This window comes from Saccopteryx leptura, chromosome 4, assembly GCF_036850995.1.
Source record: "Saccopteryx leptura isolate mSacLep1 chromosome 4, mSacLep1_pri_phased_curated, whole genome shotgun sequence".
NCBI lineage: Eukaryota > Metazoa > Chordata > Mammalia > Chiroptera > Emballonuridae > Saccopteryx > Saccopteryx leptura.
Window position 1 is genome coordinate 12,943,483 of NC_089506.1, and position 15,952 is coordinate 12,959,434.

Below are 15,952 nucleotides of genomic sequence, written 5' to 3' on the forward strand. Positions count from 1 at the left end.
AATAAGCAAAATAAGAGTGGCAAAGGTTAATAACAGTGTGGGAAAGGCTTATAAGAGTGTGGGGAGGGTTTGTAAAACCTTAAAATATATATAAATAATGAAATAAATATAAGGTCGTTACTTCGCAGATTTTCACCTATTGTGGGGAGTTCTGGAACCCAACCCTGTGATAGCCGAGGGACCGCTCTATAACCTTTAAAGAATAGGTGACAGATACATACATACATACAGATGCACACATAATGTACATATCCTTTGATCCAGCAACTAAACTTTCAGGAATGTTACTTACAGTGGCTAATAAACAATAAGACTATACCTAATCTCAGTAAGTATCAGAGAAATGCAAATAAAACACAACAAGATTGCCTTTTTTTTAGCAAGAGAGAGGCGGAGGGTAGAGGGTAGGAGCAGACATGGACAGGCAGGAAAGGAGAGAGATGAGAAGCATCAACTCATAGTTGTGGCTCCTTAGTTGTTCATTGATTGCTTTCTCATATGTGCCTTGCCTGGGGCAGGGAGGCTCCAGCTAAGCCAGTGACCCCTAGCTCAAGCCAGCGATCTTGGGCTCAAGCCAGTGACCTTGGGCTTCAGGCCAGTGATGTTAGGCTTCAGGCTAGTGACCTTTGGGCTAAGCCAGCCACCATGGGGTCATGTCTATGATCCCACACTTGTTGATATATTATAACAACACAACCATCAAAACATCACATCTGTAATCTAGTCAGCAGAAATGAGATACAAAAAACACATGGTATATCGCTGCTCTTTGGGCCCATACATTTGAAAGTACACTTGTCAATTCTATTTCCATCTCATTGGCCAGAACTTAGTTGTGACCACATCTACATGCAAGGCAGTCTGAGAAATACAGTCCCCATTTGGGGGCATTTGTGTCCAGGTAGTTGTCTTGATACAATATGGGAGAATGAATATTGGCAGACTCCTGACAGTGTCTGCCACGGTCTACTTCAGTACGTTATTTTCTTTTCCTTACTTGTTTGCTATTCACCCTTAGTGTTCAAGTCAAGTAAAGTGCCTTATGTGACACAAGCCCATGCATGAGTGGTGGGAGGTCAATAGACTACATCCCTGTGAGGCAAGCATGACACCTGATTATTTATTAAGATATAAATCTTCTTGGAAAATGGTAAGAAGAATGGAAGCATAGCTTTGCCATACTTGGATTCAATAATGGGCATCTATTGAAATGCAAAGTTTGGGAGCAGTAGACTTGATTTAAATGTGAGCAGAATAAAACAAGGACCATTTACAATAATAATATTTACCATGGCACTTTTTACAACTTTCAAAATGTTTTCCACACTTTGTATGAATAATGTTATGCTTGATAATAAAAATAACCACTATTGGTAGAAAGTTGTATTAGTTTCCTATTGCTGCTGTGACAAATTACCATAAACTTAGTAAATTCAAAACAACACAAATGTATTATCATCCAGTTCTGGATGTCAGAGTGTCAGAAATAAGTGTCACGGAACTAAAATCAAGGTGTTGGCAGGGTTGGTTCCTGCTGGAGACTCTGGGGTAGAATACACTCCTTGCCTCTGCCAGCTTCTGAAGCCATCTGCATGCCTTGGCTTGTGGCCACATCACTTCAATCTCTGCTTCTGTGATCACATCACTTCTTTGTACTTGTTCTGATCTCCTATCTCTCTCATATAACAATCCTTGTGATTACACCAGGCCCATCTGGATAATCTATCCACTTTAAGAGTCTTTTTTTTTTTTTTTTTTTTTTTTTTTTTGTATTTTTCCGAAGCAGTCAGACTTTTCAGTGAGCCCGACCATGATCCACCCGGCATACCCACCAGGGGGCGATACTCTGCCCATCTGGGGCATTGTTCCGCTGCAATCGAAACCATTCTAATGCCTGAGGCGGAGGCCACAGAGCCATCCTTAGCGCCCGGGCCAACTTTGCTCCAATGGAGCCTTGGCTGTGGGAGGGGAAGCAAGAAATAGAGAGGAAGGAGAGGGGGAAGGGTGGAGAAGCAGATGGGCGCTTCTCCTGCGTGTCCTGGCCTGGAATCAAACCTGGGACTTCCACATGCCAGGCCGACATTCTACTGCTGAGCCAACTGGCCAGGGCCCATTTTAAGATTCTTGACATATCCAACCTGCGAAGTCTCTATTGCCCGGTATGGTAACATTCATGGGTCCCAGAGATTAGGATGTAGACATCTTGGGGGGGAGGGTGTCAGTATTCAGCTTACCACAAAAGGCAAATGTATTCAAAATACCGTTCTCACTGTTTACTATATGTCACCTCTACTCCTTAAAATGTCTTGTAACCTAAGTGTGATAGCTAATAAATATGTTACTTTCAGTTGCAGATGAGGTAATTACATAACCAACAGGAGTCACATAACCTCTAAAGCATAAAGACAAAATCCAAAACTACATCTGCCCAATGAAAGGTCAGTCTCCCTTAGTAATTATTGATATCCCCATTTTACAGGTCCTAACCCACGACCATTGCAAACAGCCTTCAACAGACTGGGGAGGCGTGAATGGCTTCATGAATTCTCTCCTCCCCCAACCATTTCCACAATTCTTGCCATTAACCCAGATATCCGGGTCACTATGACTCATTCATCTTCACTTCCTGAGAAAAGTGTCCTTAAAATGTTGGGAACATAAACACATGCTGACACTTGAGACAGAAAATCACCTACAATGTGAAAGAAGACCTTTGCAGCATTTCTCAGTGTGGGGACATACTTACGGAGTGGTGGGCCAGTTCTCTCAGGGTGCTGAGGTATGTTCCAGGATTTCCTTGGAAAGGGCATGGCTATATTTTCTAAGCGTTTTGCAGTCATTTCTATCTTAGTCTCAAGGACGCAGCACAGTCATTAGTTAACTACAGGAGCTAGACTCCCCTTTCTTCAGTAAACAATGCCGGCAGGTTCTTTCTGCTTCCTCCTCGCAGCCATGGTAACCATTGTTGGGTAATCCACGGCTGCCAGGCTCCTCAACTGGAATGAGATTTTCAAAAACCTGTGTCAACCCGGGACAGACAAGAAGAAGTCTTTTTAGCCTTACTAGGCTCTTTTATAACTATGGTGTTTCAGAAGAAATGTAGACACCCTCATATGGCCTCCTTTCTACTACTTTGGAAAATATAATTCACACACAGAGACCTATCTCTATTCTAAGAATGGATGTAGAAATAATGATTAGAGATATCGCTCAGAAAATGCTGGTTGGGCCAAGCGCTGCAAGTGGGTTAACTCAGTTGATTTTCACAGCTGCCTTGAAGTAGATACTACTCTGATTCCCATTGGATGGATGAGAAAGTGGATGTTTAGAAAGTTAGGTCCTGTGTCAAAGCTGCGTATCAATCAGTCCAGGTGGGAGTGGGATTTGATCTAGCGCAGGTGATGCCCAGCCGTAGTCTGTGCTGTGAAACTGTCTTGCTAGTCTGCCTTGAGTGTAGTTTACACACTGGCCAGTACGTGTGTTTATTTCATTACAAACTAGCTGGCCAGGTCTAGAGATAAAAACCAAGCGTGGGTTCTTCTCTTTCTCGTAGAGCGAGCTTTTGGCAATACAGACATTCAAGAAACAAGTAAAACCAAAGCCAACTTTCTCTAACAGGGAGAAAGGGAGGACTCCCTACCAAAGAGGGAAGTAAGGGGTTGCAGTCACCCCTCCAGCCCAATGTGGCCACATGGGTTCCAGCCAGTGTGCCCACAGAGGCAGCCCAGGGAGTCCCCTGGGTCCTCAAGCCCTGCCTGTTTGCTCTAGGCTGGGTGGAGACTAGCCTAGGAAGACTAGCCAGGTACTCAGGGACCTGCAATGACCTAGCATCAGTCACCTACCCATCCTTGAACACTGAACAGCTGGAGTCTAATCACAGTCAACCATTCAAATCAATTCTGCTGCCGTCCCGTGACTCTGTGAATGTGGGAACCGAAGGAGAAGAGTCTCCTCCTGGTCATGTTTATTTGTTCGAGGGGCTCTAGGCTGACAGCCCAAGGCCGTCTGAAGGCTCAGGAATACCAAAGCCAACACTGCCCACAACGGAAATAGTGACTCACTGACCTGTGGAATGACGCCTGCAGGACCTGCAGGAGAGATGAACCTGCTCCTCCCCCACAGACAGCCCCTGGAATGTGCTTAGTGAGGCCTGGAATGTGCTTAGTGAGGCCTTTTATTTGTGCCAATCTTTAAAAAAGATTGTGGTTTTATGCGTGAATGTTGAACTTGCCTAAAGCCTATCGAGCCCTGTTTCTCCTGCTGCTCCCACCCTTCACTGCCTGCTGCTCTCCTCAGACCCACCCACAGGCTCTGGCCCGGTCCGGCTTCTCCAGCCCCGGTTTGACCTGTTGCTTTCTGTCCTCGGGGGTTTAAGGAATCAGTCCTGCTTCCATGGTTTGGAAAGGGATGAGGCAGCATGCCTGAAATGGGACAGGAGCCCCACCGAGGAAGAGGTACACAGGTCAAGGAGTGGTCAGCCTGGGTGTCCCTGGCCAGCGTGATGTCCCCCAGCCTCTGTCTTCTCTAGCCTGCGGCAGAGTCAACAATCCCTGCCCCTCCTTTCCTCAGGGAGGATAGGAGGCCTAAGGGAAACAACAGGTGAAGAAAAAGGTGTTGAATAGTGGTCCCCACACCACAAGGAGGTACTCACTCCCGGAGGGCTGCAGTCAGGTAAATGTCACACCCTTTGCCTCAGCCAGTCGCACCCCCTCCCACAGGTGCTGCGCCTCTCGGCCCTGTAGGGAGATGCATCGTCCCTCAGGCCCGCCCTGCCCCTGACCTTCCCCACAATGCCCTTCTCCCTTCCTCATGCCCCCCCCCCCCATTATTTCTGTTCAAGCGCTGATCCCATAACCCATTGTCCCAGGACAGGCGCCCTCTGCAGGTGTCCCTGCCTGGGGACAACCCAGACGAGGGAATCACGGTGGGCGTTCATGATGGTTATATTAGGACACTTTGCTCTGCCCACCTCCACGTCCCCTCAACAACCGCAACAATAACAACAGAAACATGAAGTCTGTGTTTCAAACAAAACACGCAGAGTGTCCCCAGCGTAGGTGCAGACACAGCCTCCGTGTAGACACAGCCTCCTAACTCCTTCGGGCAGAGACAGACCTTCGGGAACAGCCTTCCTCTCCACCCCACGCTCAGGGCTCTAGCCCAGGCCACGCCCCTGCGCTTGCTGCCCCGCCCCCGGTGCTGAGCAACCCTCCGCAGAGGGCTGGGGTCCCTCCGGCTCTTCTGCCGCCTCTGCGCCCGGCCGTTTCCAGCGTAGCTGTTATTATTCGGTATCATTGATGGGTTGGCAGGTCTGTTTTTCCTACATGACGGTGAATGCTGACACTGGTCTCATTACTCCCTGCCCACACCTGTGCAATAGTACACTTCTGTCATTTAAGCCACCCGGTTGGTGGCACTTGACTAGGGCAGCCTGAGCCCACTAATACAGGTGGCAATCGTGTCTTTATTTCTGTGAGTTTCGCCACTGCATCTATAATTATATAAAGTGTAGCACAGCAACTAGGACGCATTTCCCGCAAGAAAAGTCTGTTCTCTGGCAAACGGAGAGGAGACGTGGTCCTCGCACTTGAATATATCGTAATGTGATGCGAGACCCAGAGAAGGGAGAACACGGCCTGGAGCGCACGCATGAGGCCAGGTCAGAGACGTGGACTGCCAGGCCCCTGTGGGTGCCATGCCGCCCCTAACTCAGAGGCGGTGGGCAGCGCTGGGCGGCCATGCTGGACATCTCCCAAAGCCTGAGTCTTCAACTCTAAGTTAGGCAGGGAGAGAGAGGGAGAGCGAGAGCGCGCAAATGGAGAGAACAAAGCCAACAGTGGGAGAGAGGCTGGCTGCAGTGGACCTCTGAATAACTTGGCAGACAGATAAGCCACAGCCGCACTGTGAGGGGCCTTTATAACCTTCCGAGTCTGAGAACCAATGAGTTAATTTCAATAGGGGAGTGACAATGCACGGTCAGGCTTGAGTTCTAGAAATTTCTCTCTGGCAAAGTGAGGGTAGGTTAGAGCAGGGCATAGCTCACCGTCAGCATAGTCGCTGCTCTGTGCGGGACATTGGAAGTTAAGGGAAACCTTTATCGGCCGTCAACCGGGGTGGGGGGAGGGTAGGCAGCACCCCCAGGCCGAGCCTCGCTTTTCCGGGGGAGGGTAGGCAGCACCCCCAGGCCGAGCCTCGCTTTTCAGGGGGAGGGTAGGCAGCACCCCCAGGCCGAGCCTCGCTTTTCGGGGGGACGGTAGGCAGCACCCCCAGGCCGAGCCTCGCTTTTTGGGGGGAGGGTAGGCAGCACCCCCAGGCCGAGCCTCGCTGGGAAAAGCCTTGAAGGTCGTTTAATGGGCAGTCAAGTCTCCTCACCAGATGTGTTCTCTTGTTTTTAAATGCAGACACTCCCCACTCTCCTAGAATCTGCCTCTAATTCCTGGAAATTGGGGTAAAACCACCTGTTTTTCATCATTCCTCAAAACCACTAGCTCGAAGCACGCAGTTCTGCGACGTTGGGGAAGAAGCCGTAAACATCCGTGTCGTGTTGCTGTCCCCACTCATTCTCCTCTGGCGTATTAAAGCTAAAGTGTGGAAGCAAGCTTATGAAAGCCATTAGGGAGGAATGAGGCCGCCCCAGACAAACTCTCCCCAAAGGAGACCCGGAGCGGAGGAGGGGACCCCAGATCGGAGGCCGGTCCCTCTGCCCTGCGATACACCTAGGGAGTCAGCTCAAAGTAAAAGCCTCTATCGGGTCCTGTCATCTTAGCCGTCTTGTTTCTACCACCTGTCGGAGGACGTGTGGTTGCCCTGCACACCGTGCGGGATGAGGAAAGCAGGTTAGCACAACTCACTGTGTCGCCCGCCTTGGCCCCGTTGGCGGGCTCCCACCTCCTGGAACACGGCCGGGTGGAAGCCCCTCCGCCGGACATGGTCTCAGCCCTGCAGCTGTCTCCAGCACTCATTGGCCCCCCGCAGACCCCAAACATCAGAGGTCTCATTTGCTGACCTTTAGATGGTGGGTGGGGCTGCTGTTGACTTTTGCATATTACAGTAGGCCAGCCCGGTGTACCCCTCAACGGGTCCTCCTCTGTGGCGTTTCAGAGGCAGGGTGGGACAGCTGCAGAGCAAGCAGGGCGGCCACCAGCGTGGGGGAACCGACTCTGTGGCATGTCCCTACTGGTGGGGATGGGTTTTGATGGGCTTTTCTTTCCCTTCGTCTTGCAGACCTGTGGGTAGTGTCATTCCCGATGCAATAGAAACTGTCTTGCAGACCTGTGGGTAGTGTCATTCCCGATGCAATAGAAACTAAGGTCCTGTTTCACTGTGGCAGGGGGCACATTTCAGTCCTGGGAGATGTGCGCCCCATACCCAGGGGACACTTACTGGGAGCAGAGGTCAGCAGGGGGTGGGCAGCAGCACACGCAGCATCCTGGGGCTGCTTTGCTGCAGAAATTGTTGAAGTCTCACCCCCTGCCCACCTAACAGGAGTAGGCAAGTCCTGTCTTCTAAACCCCGAGAGATTTAAGGGGCAGGGAGAGAGAGCCGGGCTTTCCGAGCCAATGTGATGACTGTTATCAGGGAGGACTTTATAGACAGTATGAGAGCGAAGTGTTAACATGAAAAAACTTCCAACTTCCAGGTAATATACTTGCGATGCCGTTTTAAAAACAAAAAACAGCCCTGGCCGGTTGGCTCAGTGGTAGAGCGTCGGCCTAGCGTGCGGAGGACCCAGGTTTGATTCCCGGCCAGGGCACACAGGAGAAGCGCCCATTTGCTTCTCCACCCCTCCGCCGCGCTTTCCTCTCTGTCTCTCTCTTCCCCTCCCGCAGCCAAGGCTCCATTGGAGCAAAGATGGCCCGGGCGCTGGGGATGGCTCTGTGGCCTCTGCCCCAGGTGCTGGAGTGGCTCTGGTCGCAACATGGCGACACCCAGAATGGGCAGAGCATCGCCCCCTGGTGGGCAGAGCATCGCCCCTGGTGGGCGTGCCGGGTGGATCCCGGTCGGGCGCATGCGGGAGTCTGTCTGACTGTCTCTCCCCGTTTCCAGCTTCAGAAAAATGAAAAAAAAAAAAAAGAAAAGAAAAAAAAAAAGGAACTAAGAATTGTTAATCAGTATTCTAACTGAAATATTTCACATTAAAAAAAAAATTGAGATTTCCATCTTTTCTTGAAAAATAAGCCCGCAGCAGCTCTTCCCGTTCTCCAGTTTGCCGGAATCCAGCCCAGTCTTCCCCAACCGAGTGTGCTACCGGCCCGGCCTCTGCAGGCGTCTGAGTTGGTGGGATCATGCTTACTCGGTGGACCCCAGAGATCCAATCTGGGGAGAGCCGGGAAGAAGCCTGATCTAAGGACACCCACTCATTCGTGGGGCGATGAGCGCGTCTGCTCGTCTGTCTCACAGAAAGCCGCGGCTCCCTGTCCTGCCCTTAGGGACCCCTGCCCCGCAAACACCCCCACCCGCGAGGGGAGGTCAGCCGGCTGCCATGCAGGCTGTGCCGCGGCTTCACCACGCACAGCTCACGCTGAGCCCACAGGGAGCCAGGAGTCATTCGCCGCCTTTGGCTGCCTTCCACCTGTGCCCCCAGGAGCGCGCCCAGGACAGGGCCTTGGCGAGGGCACACATGGTTGCATCTGGTTAATGATGATGCCACCGCTGTGTGGGAACAGCCTGTCCCAAAGGCACATCCCAGTTTAATCTCCTCCTGGATTTTTAAGTGGTCAGCTTTCCCGAATTTTTTTTTAATATAAAGTAGATATTTTTTTAATTTTAAGATGTGTGCACCTATTCTGGTGTTGGGATAGACTGCAAGGTGGAGCATGTTTACAGATAAATATAAGGTCTACCAGAAAGCTCTGTTCGTTTTTGGAATAAAACAAAATACAAATTTTTCTTACCATCAATAAACTTTATTATATAATATAATTGCCATTATTATTAATGATTTTTTGCAGCATGAGGGCAATTTGTATATCTCATTTTTGAAAAATGTTTTATCTTTTGATGCGAAAAATTGAACCAGTGCTTGTTTGATATCTTCTTAATTTTTGAATTTTTTGCCCTTCAAAAAATTCTGTAAGGACAAAAACAAGTAATAGTCAGAGGGTGCTAAGTCTGGGGAGTATGGTGGATGCGACAGACATGCTCCTGTAGCATTTCTTCCTTGTTGAAATTTGTAAAAATTACAGTGGCGTAAATGAACTTTATCAGTAGCCATGGGTACACTATCGCTTCACACATAAGACTAACGTGAACCAACTTTGTTTTAGTTAATTTGCTATGTCAGTATGTATACATTAAGTGATAAAAATAGAGAGGCACACATCTGCCAAATAAACATGTGCTTACGTGTCGAAACTTGTGATAGAAACGGACAGAACTTTCCAGTAGACCATATACCAGGGGTCCCCAAACTACAGCCCGCGGGCCACATGCGGCCCCCTGGGGCCATTTATCCGGCCCCCGCTGCACTTCCGGAAGGGGCACCTCTTTCATTGGTGGTCAGTGACAGGAGCATAGTTCCCATTAAAATACTGGTCAGCTTGTTGATTTAAATTTACTTGTTCTTTATTTTAAATATTGTATTTGTTCCCATTTTGTTTTCTTACTTTAAAATAAGATATGTGCAGTGTGCATAAGGATTTGTTCATAGTTTTTTTATAGTCTGGCCCTCCAATGGTCTGAGGGACAGTGAACTGGCCCCCTGTGTAAAAAGTTTGGGGACCCTGCCATATACTAAAACTTCCCAGCCTTGATCCTCAACTCCAGAAGAGTGTGGGGCTGGGGAGTGGGGTGGTTCCCTTAACACGCAAACACCTGACACCCTGGCACGGAAGAGACCGTGAAAGAAGGAGCAAATATTTAACTTCTCTTTGCACCGGGAATTTCTCTTACTTGACCTTGAAATATTCAACGAGTCACCAAAAGATCCCAGCTCTGGAAATTCCATGGCTCCTCCAATCCTGGCTGAGAATGGCCAGCAGGCTCTGTCTCTGGCCCCCGTCCCTGGTCCCTGAGGTGTAATGGCATCAGGCATGGGGTACAGGGAGAAGCCTGGTCCCTCATGTCACACTTGGCCCAAGGGTAGAAATGGGACTCCTCTCTAATCTCCTCCCTTTCTACTGCCTCCCCTAACCTACCCCCCTGCCCACCCTCGACACACTTTATCCCTTGAGCCATTTAACTGAAAAGTTTCTACTCCCACGGAATAGCAAGGCTCTGTGAACACACAGAATTATGAATCTCCTGACTCAGAAAACACAGCATTCTGACCCTCAGTGTTGGGGTCCCAAACTGCCGCCCGGACCTGGGGGTCGTGCTGAGTTCCCACCACCCCGAATCCCTCACAGCGTGCCTCAGTTCCTCACATTTCAGACCCAAGGGTGAGGCTCTGCAAAACATTCGGCTGCCTTCTGTTCCCCGCTGTAGGCCCACCTCCTCAGGGCTGGTTTCTCCTCGGAGGACCTGCCGCTTCACAGTAATTCACAAGAATGGTCGTCAGCAGCAAAGAAGACCAGGTGTGCCCAGATGGACCACAGCGGGAATATTTAGTCTACAATGAGATCAGTGCCTCCAGGGACAGAGCCCAGCGATTTGTCCCAGAGACACCTGTGCCTGCTGTCCGACACTCACTATTCCGTTAGGAGCATCAGCTGTGCCCACGCTGGGTGGGGGTATCTCAGCTTTCACAGGAGTGGGGGCTGAACCAGCCACTGGCTTCTTAGCCCTCAAGGGCTTTGGTCAGCTAATTCAGCTAAGCATCGCAGAGCCCTGTGCCCTCCTCCTCCTGGAAGCCATCCTCTGCAGAGCAAGATCCGCTGGACAGGTCAGAATAGAGGAAAGAGGCAGGATTTAGGGGGTGAAGAGTTGGGTTCAAGCTCCCCCTCTGCAGCTGGCTTTCCCGACCCCCCACTGCCTCACCTGTCTGCTAGCCCCTGCCCACGAGGGGATCAAGTCATGTGAAAATGCTGAGAAACCTCCATTACACGTTTTCTCGCATGAAGTTAGTTGTTAACTAGCCTGGAGAATGCATGGGAGTTTCTGTGAGCTGGCTTAGCGAGTCGGGCATTCACATCCTCCCGAGAGAGGGATTCTCTGCCTCACGGCCAGCAAGTCTGGTAAATACTCACAGGATGAAAAAGGCTGGCTTCTTAGGAGGCCGAGAGAGTAGGCCAGGTGGCAAGTCAGTGCTAACTGGTGGGAGGCCTTTCACAGAATCACCAATAAATACGGCAGATGTGAATCACTCTTCTATTTCATTATTAATTACTAAATCACTACTTATGCCAATAATTATCGGAGGGCTCATTAATTCTAATAAGGTCAGTTTTTAAATTGTTGCTTGTAATATGCTTATTCAATTATCAATTATAATTATTGATCAATTAATAACTCTGCCATGCTTGTTAATTAACTCATGAATCACCGGTGCGGTGGGTTGTGGGAGGCCACGGCAAAAGATGAAACAAAGTCAGAGGGAGGAGGCGAGGGAGGGTATCAGTTCGTGCCATCGGGCTTCCTGGAATCCACAGCACCACCCGTCTGGGAACCAACGTGTTCTTCTAGACTGTATTCTCCGTGTAGGTGTCTTAAAGCTGGAAATCGTCCCACCTGATTCTGAAAGACTACGTCTTCATTTGTGAAGATTTTTTTATTTTAAAAAAAATTGTGGCCCCCAAAGTGTAATCAGCTGGGAAAATTTTATCAGGTGAATGTTTTCTCGTCCCCCAAGATTTAGGACACGGAGAGTGAGCTTTTCCCCAGGGTCCGGAGGAAGCTGAGGTCCTGGGAAATGAGCTTGCCCTGGAAATTTGGAGGAGCGCGTGCGTTTATGACAGCGGTTCTCAACCTGTGGGTCGCGACCCCGGTGGGGGTCGAATGACCGAAACACAGGGGTCGCCTAAAGCCATCGGAAAATACACGAATGACCGAAACACAGGGGTCGCCTAAAGCCATCGGAAAATACATATTTGTATTTCCGCGACCCCTGTGTTTCGGTCATTCGACCCCCGCCGGGGTCGCGACCCACAGGTTGAGAACCGCCGGTTTATGAGGTTCTCCTGGCAATCAAGGCGATGCCACTCGTGTGCTTTTAGCTGCCAGCCTCTCCCACATCCTCTTCACCAGAATGCAGTAGTACTTGTCACCCAGCAAGAACAGGCCTGATCGTAGAAAGGAATGACGTTCTGACACATGCTACCATGAAGACATTGTGCTAAGTCAGTGGTCGGCAAACTCATTGGTCAACAGAGCCAAATATCAACAGTACAACAATTGAAATTTCTTTTGAGCGCCAAATTTTTTAAACTTAAACTATATAGGTAGGTATGCTGTGGACTAGCACAGCTAGAAAACAGCACAGCTAAAAATTCTGGGTCTTGAGGGAGAACGGTACAGAATTAAGAAAATAGACTCATGCAGAAAAGAGGATGGGATTGGGAGGCCTCTTCAATGCTGATGGCAATATCCAAGAGCCCCATAGCCCCAGTTTGCTTTACTATATAGCCATATGCAAATAAGGAAGTCTTTGATACAAAGTCACACATCTGAGGCAAAACAGGAACTCTCCCAAGGCATAAGCAGGAATCCCCCCTCCATGCATAAGTGAAATCAACCAACATCTGAACAAACAAAGAGTAAGAGGAAGGGCATGTAAACTGCTCCCAGCAACTTAAGCAAGCAAGTGAAGTGGGTGCAAATACTCAGCATCATAGCCAATATGAAGGTGGAGGGGGGAGAACTTAGCCTTTTGCTAAGCCTCGAATTTTGCCACTCGCAGTCTACCACATAGGTACATTGTTATTAACTTAATTAGGGTACTCCTAAACTGGCCTTTGCTGACTGAGGTACGTTCACTGAGGTCGACCCCTTCCAACTCTCCCATCCACACTGGTCTTGTATACTTGTTTCGTCTCTCTCCTTTCTTTGGAAAAATACAGGTAACTTTATGCTTCGAGTAGGGACTTTTGTCACCCGCGCATGATTTGCAGACGCGACTAGCACTAACCACTGCACAATGAGACTGCTGACTGGCTTACTCAACTGGTGCACGAACCGCGCGCCTCCCCCGGCTGCGTATCCCGCGGCCCGCCTGCACCGCGTCTCCCGTCACCGACCAACCAACACCCACGCACGTACCTGCGCGCCCACACGTGGTATTTTGTGGAAGAGCCACACTCGAGGGGCCAAAGAGCCACATGTGGCTTGTGAGTCGAGGTTTGCCGACCACTGTGCTAAGTGAGAGCCAGTCACGAAAGGACACACGTGTGATTCCATTTATATGAAGCAGTGCCTAGAGGAGGCAAACTCACAGAGACAAAGTACAATAGAGGTTACCAGGGGCCGAAGGGTGGGGAACGGGGAGCTACTGCTTCAGTGGGTACGGAGTTTCTGTTTGGGATGATGAAAAGGTTTTGGAAATAGTGGTGATGGCTGCACAACATGGCAAGGACAATGGATGCCACTGTACTGTAAATTTAAAAATGGTTAAAATGATACATTTTATGTTATTTATATTTTGCAACCACAAAATAAAAATACAAAAATAAAAATAAAAATGAATAAGGAGTTGGGATGCTTTGGGCCACAGAATTTCACAGGATTTTTTTTTTCTGCAAGGACAGACAGGATCGCATTTCCAAGGCTTCTCCGTCACAGGTCATTTGCAAACCTTCTCTTTGAGGTGGACATCCCCTCCCCGGACATTCCTGCTGAGCTCACTCACAGCTCGATCCTAGTCTCGGCCCCACCAGGAAAAGCTTCAAGAATCTCAGAAACACGTTCTAGAGAATGAGCTCATTTGAAGCCTTCACATTTGATTTTAATCAAACATTTTTATATGTCTTAAAAGTGCTGGCCCTGGCCAGTTGGCTCAGTGATAGAGCATCAAGCTGGCGTGTGGAAGTCCATGGTTTGATTCCTGGCCAGGGCACACAAAAGAGGCACCCATCTGCTTCTCCACCCCTCCCCCTCTCCTTCCTCTCTGTCTCTCTCTTCCCTTCCTGCAGCCGAGGCTCCATTGGAGCAAAGTTGGCCAGGCGCTGAGGGCGGCTCCATGGCCTCCACCTCAGGCACTAGAATGGCTCTGGCCGCAAGGAAGCAATGCCCCAGATGGGCAGAGCATCGCCCCCTGGTGGGCAGGCTGGGTGGATCCTGGTCTGGCGGATGTGAGAGTGTCTCTCTGCCTCCCTGCTTTTCACTTCAGGGGGGGAAAAAAAGTAAAATTGCTATATAAAATAGGCTAATATGTGTATAACTGCAACTTTAAGGAAACTTCATCACACATGATACCAATGCCCAACCTATGATCAATCAATTTTTAATTTTTCTTTTCTCTTATTTCAGAAAGTAACAGTAAAATGGCTTTGCTTAAATATAAAAACCTAACGTCTCTTCTCATCTGAAGTACTTGCTTTATTAGAGAGTTTTCCAAAACTTGCCGAGTGGTCCAGGAAGATGGCTCTGCAGCTAGGATGCTTGAACATCTGTGCTCTTTATAACCGCCCATGTCAGGTTTGCCTTTGCAGTTTTAGGAGCAGAAGATTCCTTAAAAATTTTCTTTGTTAAAACAAACAAACAAACAAACAAAAAACCTTTTAAATAGCACTGATGGCTCATTTCACATAAAACGGGGAAGATTTTGCCCAAGATTAGTGCGCATGGCCTGAACTTGACTCAAGGTCACTAATTAACCTTGGTGTGATGAAGAGGAGTGTGGATTCTGCAGTTCACAGGTAGTTATAATTACTTTTGTATGTCAACTTGGCTAGGCCACAGTACCCAGATACGAGGTCATACATTACTATGGATGGTTTTGTGAGGATGTTTTGGATGAGATTAACATTTGAATCAGTGGACTTTCGAGTAAAGCAGACTGCCCTCTATGATGTGGATGGGCCACATCTAATCAGTTGAAGGCCCAAATAGAACAAAAGGCTGACCTCCACAAGCAGGACAGAATTCTGCAGCAGATTGCCTGTAGACTTGAATTACAATATCTGCTCCTTCTTGAGTCTCCAGTCTGCCCTCACCTTGCACACTTTCAACCTGCTAGGCTCCACAATGGCATAAGGCCAGTTCCTTAAAATAACATACATAGCCTTCTGTTTCTGTTTTATCTTTTTTTGCTGGAGAACGCTGACTAATACAGAGATCTAGGGACAAATCCTGGGTCCTCTGTTACATATTTGCAGAAGGATTTCAGTAAACCGATTAACCGCTCTCAGCCTCAATTTCTTCATCTGTAAAATGGAGCCTTTCGTGGAGAGAATGTACACAAAGCACGTGGCAGATCCGGGATGCTAAGCAAAAGGTAGCAGTTAAGAGAGAGCACTACAGACACGGAGCTGACCCTTCCGTAGCCTATACCTTTGCAAGAGAGAGAGTAACAAGGTGGGCGGGGCGTGCCAATACCACATAGGCAGTGCTCCAGGCCTGTGCTCTCAGGCACAAAGGGGACTGAAATAGGCCACCCCAAAACATTACACTTGGACCAAAGGACTGTTTTGAGACAAAGGCAATTAGCTCTCTGCCCTCTCCCTTTCTGTGTAAAAAGCAGGACACAAAGTTCCATTTGTACAGGTGTGTCCCTCTCCCTACCAGGAAGAGAAGGACTCCAGAGACAACTCTTAGCCCCTGAGGTGACTCTTATCCACATAACAAACCTTACTAAACCACCCTATGTACAGTACTTTCCTCCCCTCAGAATTTAGCACCAGAAACCCCCGAAGCCTTTTTCTTTGTCTAGCCTACAATGGTGCATAAATCCCCAAATTCTAACCACCTCCTGGAGTCACATTTCTTTGTGAATGCCCATGCATAAGTACGTAATTCAATCTGGTTTTCTCTTGTTAATCTGTCTTTTGTCAGTTTAATGCACTGGGCCTCCAGCTACTGAATATAGGAGGGTAGTTTAGAAAAAAAAATGTTTTTCCTCATGTCCGGCATCATTAAAAAT

General features: G+C 48.8%; 1 long non-coding RNA gene across 1 annotated transcript; it reads left to right on the plus strand.

Annotated features, from left to right (window-relative positions):
• The first annotated feature begins 4,375 nt into the window (after positions 1-4,375).
• On the plus strand, positions 4,376-6,746 carry LOC136404042 (uncharacterized). Its single transcript, XR_010751218.1, has 3 exons — positions 4,376-4,454; positions 4,570-4,671; positions 6,402-6,746. It is a non-coding gene; the product is annotated as an uncharacterized lncRNA (long non-coding RNA).
• The last annotated feature ends 9,206 nt before the right edge of the window (positions 6,747-15,952 follow it).